Source organism: Pipistrellus hanaki (assembly GCF_964339955.1).
Source record: "Pipistrellus hanaki genome assembly, chromosome: 3".
Lineage (NCBI taxonomy): Eukaryota > Metazoa > Chordata > Mammalia > Chiroptera > Vespertilionidae > Pipistrellus > Pipistrellus hanaki.
In genome coordinates this window covers 55,910,848-55,921,645 of record NC_140505.1, presented here as the reverse complement: position 1 = coordinate 55,921,645, position 10,798 = coordinate 55,910,848, and positions in this window count along the sequence as shown.

Genomic DNA, 10,798 nt, shown 5'->3' with positions numbered 1-10,798 from the left:
GCCATGCCTGTGCAGGGGATAAGCACGCTCTGCCTCCTGATGTTTCCTCCGGGTGACCTTTCCTAGGCACCTAGTGCCCTGTTGCTGTCCAGGGTCTGTCGAAACAACGCCATCCTCGGACTGCACCCTCGGGTGCAGCCTGAGCTCTGGGACTTCTGCTGTCCTTGTTCTTTCCATTTAGGACTCTGGGTTCACAAGAAAGCCGCGAAGAGGTTATATAACTAGCTTTCTCTCAGAGCTTTCTGAAACAAAACACAGGAATAAACTTAACCAAGAAGGTGTAAGTTTTCTTTCATAGGGTGAAAACTACATAGGCGAACTTTATAGGTAAAAATTATAAAACACAGCTAAAAGAAATTTTAAAATACACAAGTAAATGGAAAGCTATCCCGTGTTCGTAGACCGAAGTAATTGTGAAAATATTACTTCACAAAGTGAAAATATTCCTATTAACCAGAGTGATCTAAAGATTCCTTGCAATCACTATCAAAATCTCAATAGGGCCAAGCCAGTGTGGCTCAGTGGTTGTGACCAGGAGGTGACAGTTCGATTCCAACTCAGAACACATGCCCGGGGAGCTCCATCCCCAGATTACCTTTCATCATTGATGTTCCCATCTCTCCCTCTCCCTTCCTCACTCTGAAATCAATAAAAGTATACCAAAAAATAAATAATAAATCATACAGGCTTTGAGTGGGAATTGAATTGAATACAGTCACGGGAGAGCATCTTTAAGCTTTATCCACCAAGAGCATGAGGATAGAAGAAAGGTTGAAAATTCGGTCTTAGATTATCTTCCTTTTCATTTCTCTCAGTCAGGCATTTGACAGAATTATGCAGATGACAATTGGAAGTTACACTTTCTAAAAAGAATGTTTTGTACTGAGGCTGCACCCACATGCTCTGGGAACGAGAAGACAAGTAACAAGTTAAAATTGATCTTAAAGTCAAGTACCTAGATCAGCACTCCTTCAGCATGTTAGCTTTCTATTGCTGCAAAACAAAATCCTACAAACTTAGTGGCTAAAAACAACACAAATTTTGTTATCTCACAGTGACCCACCAACGCTGTGAGATAGATCCTTGCTCAGGGTCTTCCCAGGCTGAAATCAAAGGACAGTCCAGAGCTGTGATCTTATCTGAGGCTCAGGTCCTCATCCAAGTTCATTGATTATTGGTAGAAGTCAATTTCTTGTGTCTCTAGGACTGAGACATTCACTACCTAGAGGCCCCCGCTGTTCCCTGCCATGTGGCACTTTTCACATCAGGGCAGTTTGCTTCATCAAGGCTAATGTGAGAATCTTTCTGTCTTCTAAGGGCGAGCTCAGCCAGGATAATCTCCCTAACTTAAATAAAACTGATCAGGGACTTCATTACACCTAGAAATTCTCTTCCTTCTTTTGTGAATCTTGGGGGTTATCTAAGAATTCCACGTTCACATTTGAAGTGGAAGACATTGCCCTATGTTAATATATATTTTTTTCTATTGATGTTGCTGCTGAGATTTTTGGAGATCCAAGAATTGTCTTTCATAATTTTCATTTTGGGGAACAAAATTATCTTTTGTTTTCACAAAACCAGTGCAGAAAATAGTTGTCTCTTCTTGGCCATTTGGATATATTTCAAATTGAAGAAACTCTTTAAAAATATACTTTTTATTATGATTAAACTGTGGGAAGTTGTGTGGGAAAAATAAGACTAGTTAGCTGAAAGAAATGTAGATCATGAAAGAGACTCCACAAGAAGAGGTCAAGGTACCACTAATTAAGAAAAGCTTGTGTTGAATAGCCAGTCACCTGGATTAAATTAAATCTATTTCCTTGGATACAAGGCGCCTGGACTGAAACAACCAGTCTGTTCTAGAATCCCTCTGTGCCTTTTCAGTAACCCACAGAAAATTTGGTATTCAATACTTTGAGTCCATAAATCCATTTAAAAAATAAGAATGCACATTACTCTCTGGGAGGTCTTTTTTTTTTTTTTTTTTTTTTTTTTTAATGAGCAAAGAATAGAATAATTATCTCACACAATGCTGCAGGTGTAGAATGCAAGAGCAACTTCAGTAACTGTATGTGCAATTGATAATGGGTCTCCAGTGAAAGGACATTTTTAGATCTCTCTTTTCTCATAGTTTCTTTTCTTGTAAAGTGGCCGATGCCAAAAATAGTTAAATTGCTTCTAGAGGGGCCTTCAAAAACTGCAGTCATCTTATTGGGTCCTTTGTTTAATACAATCTATCCATATGCTTCAGGCTGGCCTATACAGAGAGCTCACACCTTTGGGTATGCCCTTGGGAAAAGCCCTGTGGCCTCAGTTTTGAGTCACAAAAGGCAGTTTCTTGACTCTGCCTCCGACTTATATTCAATTGTGCTGGTTCAATTTTTAAGTGCCAATAGAGCTGGAAATATCAACAGTATTTAAAAATTAAATTATGTTTTGCTCACAAGTAATTGTGAAGTCCCTGGGTTAGGAACTGTGAAGTCTAGTTGAGTAGCATTATTCAAAGATGCCTCTGTGTCTGATGTTATGAGCCACATGGATTCCTTTGTAAGTGATTGTCCTGTCACTAGTTTACAAAATGCCAGATGCTCAAATGAAAAAAATAATTCAACACAAAAAAACATGGTTTTGGGTTTGAAACTAATTAAAAACATAAGGCTAATTTTAAAAATAAAAACACTTTTATTGGATTAACCAACAAGTAAATTGAAAAACAATAAAAACTAATTTAAAACACTACTGAGTTCTAGAAATACTGTTGCTGGCCGCCTGTCTCCCCTTCATCCCTCAGCAGATGATTTACCTTATTTCCCTGAGAAATCAGACCACCCCAGGCAGTGTCCCTTTAAGTGCTCTCCCCACACCTTCGACACACACTTAGCAGGTGCTCCATGAATGGCTGTGGGAAAAGGAATGGGATCCAGGAATGTCAAAATCTATTGCTGATTTCTTTACTTCTCTTGTTAATGATGCCCTCAAATACCTAGTCCCCCAGTTGTGCTTTGGATTCATCCTCCAAAACAGTTCTTAGATCCTCCTTGTCAAGGACCTGGCTCCCATTAGTCAACCCTCTTGAATAACTTCTCTCTTCTCCATTTTTCCATTTACAAGTAAACATGTTTCAGCTCTCATTTCTCTGATATGTGTGTGTATGTGAGTGTATGTCTGCGTACATATTACATATGTATATGTCACAATTTATTTAGACTTTCCCTAGTGAAAAGCAATTTAGTTTGTTACCAAATTTTGGCTCTTATAAACATGTGTCCTTGCACACGAGTGAGACAGTTTCTCTAAGGCAGTGGTCCTCAGAGTCTATTCCAGAGCTATTAGGGTAAAATCTCCAAGGTTGCTTCTTATAGCCTGTAAGATAATTGGAATGAGCAGCTTCAGTTGAGTACTACAGCTCTAGGGTGAGAAATAGAAAATCTGGGTAAGAGGGAATGCCTTTTCTAAACTTTATTACCAATTTCACAATGACTCACCAATGCAGTGGCACCTATTTTCTCTTAGTATGGTAAGATATTTTTTTCTGCTTACTTGTTACCATGTGGTATTGCCAGACTTCAGGTGTGAAATTATACTTCAAGTCATTTTTACTTACTTTGATTTACATCAATTTGTAGTAAAGTGGAACATCTCTTCCTGTTTTTTTCCATTCCGTCTTTTTCTTCTGTAAATTGCCTATTCACATCCCTTCTCTATTTTATGTTGCTGTGTTTGTCTTTTTTATTATTGATTTATAGATGGTATTCAAATATATTCTGTCATAATCTTTTTTTTCAATATGTACAAAGTATATTCTCCCAGTTTTTACTAGTCTTAAATTTGTGGGCTTTTGAGCAAAAGTACCTGAATTTAATTTCCAGCTCTACTACTTATGTTAAGCTGTTCTTTCCTAGAACTGGGGGAATTGAATATTCTTGGACTTTTTTCTCTTTCAAATGGGATGTCGGTGCAATTTTTGAAATCTGATAAAAATATTATGTTACTAGAGGCCCTGTGCACGACATTCGTGCACTCAGGGGATGGGGGAGTCCCCTCAGCTCAACCTGCACCTTTTAGCAGTCTGGGAGCCCCCAGGGGATGTCCAACATCCTTAGTGCTGCCTCAGAGGTGAGCCATGGTGCTCCCCCTATTCCCAGCTCCTGCACTGAGTGCTCATCATAGTGGGCAGTTGTTCTGCCATTTGATTGATTTGCATACTACCCCTTTATTATATAGGATTATTATATAGGATTCTGTTCTCAACTGCATTAAATTAGTAAACTAATTGACACCTTTAAGATATTGCCTTCCCTTTCTTAAAAATTGGGTATTTCTCCATTTATCTAGGTTAACTTTCATATCTTTAAAGTTTATTAAATAATAATTCTTAACATCTTTTAACTACTATAAAACTTGTTTTTGTCATCTATTTATAGCTTATTGCTATTGTAAATTGCATCTTTTTATTATGGCTTAATTGTTTACTAATATTAGTGATGTTGAAGAAGGCTATCAGAATTTACATGTTGATATTTATCAAGTGATCATGTAGAGTACTAGTCCATCTAAAATATCTTTTAAAAGGATACTTTATCCTTTGTATGACTGATTTTATCCCCGGGGGGATTCACTGTGCCCCAAAGGTAATATAAAATCTAGTCGAAATACAATGTGGACAGAGCAGTTCCTATTCCATCTCCCTGCTCCAAAAATACACTTAATATGTTGTCCTGAGATAATTTATCAGAACTTAAACTGATAAGAACAGATACTTATGCTTGATCTTTTCCAAAAAGTCACGAAGCCATTATATATATTTTTTAATGTATACATCTTACTGCAAATGACAATTTAAAAAAAAGTTGTGTGCAGGTACAGTCCCTACGCCTGGCCTGCAATAGGGCCACCTTCCCTGGCTGCCTACAGCCAGCCCCCCCCCCCCCCCCCGCCCCCATTTCCCTGTTCACCATCAGATGATCAGAGCCTGCCAGCTAGGGGGAGGAACTTAGAGGTCAGCCATTCTGCCTGCTCACTGAACCTGCATCCTCCACCACGGGTTGCCTCTGTGTGTGGGGTGACTGGCAGGGCGGGGGCCTTGGCCTGAAGTCATCTGTATCCCCTGCCACCCACCCCCTGTTCCCCATTTTCCATTGGGTGATCAGACCCTGCCAGCTGGGGAAAGAGATCTATAGGTGGTCAGTGTGCCTCATAGTGAATGAGCCACTGTTCTGGTCATTCAGCCGTTAGGGTCGATTTGCATATTACCCTTTTGATATATTGGATAGAGGCCTGGTGCATGGGTCGGGGGGCCAGCCCACTTGCCTTGATGGGGGCCCCGGATTGGGGTGGGGGTTCCCACTGGGGGGGTGGAGCTGGCAGAAGGCCGCAGGTGGTTTGTAGGCCAGCCATGCCCCCAATGGGTGGAAGTCCCTGCTGGGGAACTGGGGCTGGTCAGGCTGCAGTCCTTCTGATCTCTGGTCATTCTGGTTGTTCTGCCATTGTGGTCACTGAGTGTGTATATATATATATATATATATATATATATATATATATATATATATATATATGTTTCAGAGAGGAAAGAAGAGGGAGAGAGAGCTAGAAACATCAGTGATGAGAGAGAGTCATTGATCAGCTGTCTCCTCTATGCCCACACTGAGGATGGAGTCCAAAATCCAAGCATGATGTGCCTGACCAGGAATTGAACTGTGACCTCCTGGTTCACAGTTCAATTCTCAACCACTGAGCCATGCCGTCTAGGTACCAGTCTAATCCTTAAATTTCTTACTTCTTTTTCCTATTCTTACTTGTTGGTCAGTTTGCAGTGTTGAGCAATAGCAGTGTGATGTGTGTTGCCCAGATCTCCCTTCAAGGATTGACCTGCTGACCCAGCTTCCAGGAGCACTGTCAGCAGGCAGCCTTCAGCTGGTAAACCCCTCAGGTATTGCTTCAGCTCTAGAAAGCCACCCTGCAAAAGGCCATGCCTTTTCCCTGATGGCCAGTGGCAATGGATCTTGGCCCAATTCAGGACAACTCAGAAAAGTCGTTCTAGTTTCATAGCTCCACTGGCGTTGACTAAGGCTGTTGTTGGGCCTACTTCACAGTTCAACTTTTCCCTCTCCCAATCCTGCTTCCTTCCCCAACCTTACAAGGGCACTTCTTAATAAACATCCTGCATGCCAAACTCCATCCCAGAGCCTGATTCCGAGGGCTCCAACTATGACACAACAATTGTGGGTATCCCTGTTGTTTGCATGGCTTATTATCAATCAGAATCAAAGATTACAGAGAGAGAATGCCTCTGGGTTGTGGGGCAGAATGTAAGTTCCATGAATGTGGGTATATTCACTAATATATTGCAGACATGTATAAAGGATATTCGGAGAACCTGAGACATAGGGTTGGAAGAGAGAATAAAATAAAAAGTTTTGAAACCCAGGACTGTAGCCAAACTCAGACCTATAGTGAGGACACTGCAATGGGCATCTCCCTTTGTGCCACTGCCTCTGAAAACCACATATTGTTGCCTCTCTGCTGAAAGGACTCCTCCAATGCCTGTTTTTATTCATATCACTTTGTTCAGAATTAAAGTCCAGAAAGGAGTGTCATGTGTCCTGATCCAGGCTCTCAGGAGGATCTTTTTAGCTTTGGAAGTGGGAGATCTCATTTCTTCCTCTCCAGGACTTTTGAAATCAGGAACTCCCCACCACACAGCAAGGGGAGTTCAGACGCTGGGCAGCCAAAATCATGTAAAATTGTAGCTTCTATAATTGTACTATTAGGGAGCAGCATCCTAGTAAATGTTTAACTAGAACTCCAATGGGAAAAAGCATTGATTTGTAGTATTTGCCAATTAGGGGGATGAAAGTATCCTACTATGTCCCATTTCAAGCTACCAATGTGTGTTTCAGAACACAGTTGGGAAGAGATGAACTTAATTCTCTCATGAGCCAGCTCATGAATATCAGTATGATGATAGTTACGTTTGATTTCTCCTTTTCAAAAATATGACCAAAAAAATCCCACATTCCTCTTTAGTTACAACTCTTAACAGCTAATCATCACTTGCTAACTCCACCACCTCAAATCATTCATTCATTGTCTCTAGGCTAAGTCCATCTTCTCAATTATATATCATCTAATTAAGTCCTGGTGGCTAAATTCTCTGAAGTACTTTTGTGCTTATTATAACATTCTTTACCTGTGAATTGCTGTGTCTTTTATGAAACTCTTCTATTAGTGTCTGCAACACCACATTCTTTTGTGATCCGTCTGATTCTCAACCTGGTCTTTCTCAGCTTCGTTTATAAACGCTCTCCTTTCTGTCCTCCCTTTGAATGCTAGACTTTCCCATGGCTCTGTCTTGGCCTCTCTTTACAATATACCTTATCATCCACAAAATAGAGACTCCTGAGTCTACATCTTCAGCCCCAATTCTTTCCTTTGACGCCCATACTTATACCAGCAGTTGGAACTGCTTTGGCACAATTTTATCTGGCTGCTTCCTATGCATTTCAAATTTGATAAGCTTAAACCTGAACCTGATACACTTAAACCTCCACCCATCTTACCCTTGCTCCAACCCCCATATTTTCCACCACCCCTAGCCAAATCTCTTTATATGTTCCTTATCAAAACCAGAAACATATGATCTTCAAATCTTTTCTTTTTCTAACCTACATCAAATTATCACCTAGTCTCATAGATTTTTTCATTTGCAATATAATGGCCTAAGATAAAGTCAAATAACTCTTGATGAATGCAATATTTTCCTTACTGGCTTTCTTGCCCCACTACAAGTTATTTAGTCCAATAAGTTATTTGAATGGTGTTCTTGTCCAAAGACACATCTGATATTGCCACTAACTTAAAATCCTTCAGTGATTCTCAAAAGTTCTCAGAAAAAAATTATAGTTCATTAGAAAGACATTCATTGTATGTCTAATTGCCAATCCTATCTTTTTGCTACACAGCAGTAAAGTGATTTTAGGAGTTGATCCTTGCTTCAGAGGTAGACCGTGTTTCATCTAGCCAATCACGATGATCTCATCCCCTTAGGGGGATGAAAGTATCCTACTATGTCCCATTTCAACGATCAACTTAGGAACCCAGGGCTAAGACCACTGATGTCGGTTGACATTTACTGATGGAACTGTATATTTATGACTAAATTGAGCCAATCTAAGACTGAAGAGAGTTCTCTTGCTTCCTGTGTTGAGGAGAAACTAAGCAACAGAAGAATGTAGCCTTGATTACTCTTGGCTACTACCTTAATAGGCTGAAATTGATGTATGAAAGACAAAGCAGAATGGTGAAAAAAAAATCAATAAACTCTGAGCATGTCATGACTTACCTTACTTATTTAAAGTTGATTTGAAATCATCCTAAACATTTTAAGACTTATAAGAGCTTCATCTCTCCTTATTTGTCCTCTTGCATTCAAAGTGTTGTCTGAAGATGAGCTGAATTGATAGTACCAAAGAATCGGTTAGAAATATAGGACTTCAGGCCCTACCCTAGATCTACTGAATTAGAATCTGCTTTTAATAAGACTCCCAGGTGATCATATGCACATTAGAGTTTGAGAAGTGCTGCTCTTGACCAGTGGTTCTTGAAGTGTGGCTCCCAGGCCAGCAGCAGCATCACTTGGGCTTGATTAAAAATACATATGCTGAGGCCTCCAGACCCAAGGAATCAGAAACTCTGGGGGGCGGATCCCAGAAATCTGTGTTTTAATGGCTGTCACTTCTCCTCCAATACCATTTCTATTTTTAGGGAATGCTGCTATAATCTCTCTCTAGACCACTTTTTGAGAACTATTGTTTACAAATACTGTTTGCTAAACTTAGCCTTATCCTGAAACCACCCAGAGAGCTTTAGAAACGACTATATCTCCATCTTATCCTAATAGAATTCTGACAACACATTTAGAGGGTTACCTGAGCACCGGGTGTTTTCAAAGCTTATTTTCAAAGGTAATTTCATTTTCAGCAAATCTGAGACCACTGCACTATACTCTAACCACATTAAGCTACTTTAGCTGTTTCTCCACAACCACAAGCTTTCTCTTTAGACCAAATAACTTGTTTTCCCCACTCACTCATTTTTTTCTTTACCAAACTGACTTGTATTTGCCATTCGCAACTTTGTGCAAGTATCGCCTCTTCCCAGGAGCTTTTCCTGATGGCCAAGTTGGATTCAGTGCCTCTGCTGTGTACTCAGGTAGCAGCCCGAGCAGCTTTCACACTGTATTCATTTCATTTCTCCTGACCCATCTTTCTCATGGAAGGCTTTCTGAGTGCGGTAAGTCAGCCATATACACCGTTTCATTCCTCGAGTCTAAACAAAAACTGGCGCTCAACAAGTATTCGTTGAACATTAGGGCAAGAATTGTGTCTTCTCCTTCCTTGGTGGTTATAATAGGTCCTCAAAAATATTTATTAAAGTTTTCATAATTGCTTCTTAAAGGAACTTTTTAAATTTGAAAGCCCTCAAATAAAACTAGAAAAAAAATGCTGTAGATGTAAGAAAATTAGGGGAAAATAAAACTTGGAAAACTTAGCTAACACATCAGTTTCCTGCTGTATGAGGACAGCACCTTATGTAATTGAGTTATTTTTTTATTTTTAAAAAAATATATTTTATTGATTTTTTTTACAGAAGGATAGAGAGTTAGAAACATTGATCAGCTGCCTCTTGCACACTCCCTACTGGGGATATGACCACAACCAAGGTACATGCCCTTGAGGGGAATCGAACCTGGGACCTGTCAGTCCGCAGGCCGATGCTCTAACGATTCAGCGAAACTGATTTCAGCAGTAATTGAGTTATTTTTTAGTGGGGCCAGGAGGTGGGTAAGATTGGATTGAATACCATGATGACGGTAGTATTTAACTTCGAAATGAGTAAGAGCTTGGGGGGGGGGGGGTTTGCAGGCAATCCCAGCTTTGACACTTACTCAATGTATGTCTCTCAGCAGCTGCTCAACTTTTTTAAGGCTCGGGATCCTCACTTCTATTGATAAGATTGGAAGAGTAATGTGTGCCTCACAGAGATACGTATAACTTAAATGAGACAATATTTTTCTGGCACATAGCACCACATAATCAGTGTGGTGCAAGGTCAATGCCCCATGTATGGGGGCTAAGAGCAAAATTCCACTTAGACTCATGGGCAGAAATTGGTGCCATCTTTACTGATCAAATGATTTTTTAAATATAAGCTTGGTCTTCTCAGACTCTTCGTGTTTTATATGTAATTCCTGATTATCCACGGGGCAGAAGCAGAAAGAAACTTTGACTATTCCTTCCCTGTTGTATTCACAAAACTATGTTCTTATAGATATCAATTTTAATTTTTTCTCCAGAACAATAGCTGCATTACAAAGTCATGGAAACTTCCTAAAGATGGCCAGAAGGAACAGAAAGATGAGTGGTGGGGGAAATTTGTGGATAACTGGCTCATGCAACAATTTTTTTTTTTTAAATTCTAATTCAAAGTCCCAGGATGTAGATTTCCACAGCAGACACCACGCTATGCGAGAGGAAAGGGAGCATATAATGCCCCTGGAGGCTGAGCTGTGGCCCACAGCCATAAAATATAGCCCTTTGTGTGCTGAATGCCGAACCAGGGCACATTAAGATGAGAAGTGTTTATTTCATAGGCATCAATAAAGTGAAAGCATAAGGTGTATGAACCGAATGGGGCTGGTCAAGGACAGCTAATTCCTGTAAATACCTTGTTACTCATTGAATGTAAATGATCTACTTCTGCATTTTATCATGTTTACACAGTGATATTTTGTCTTGGC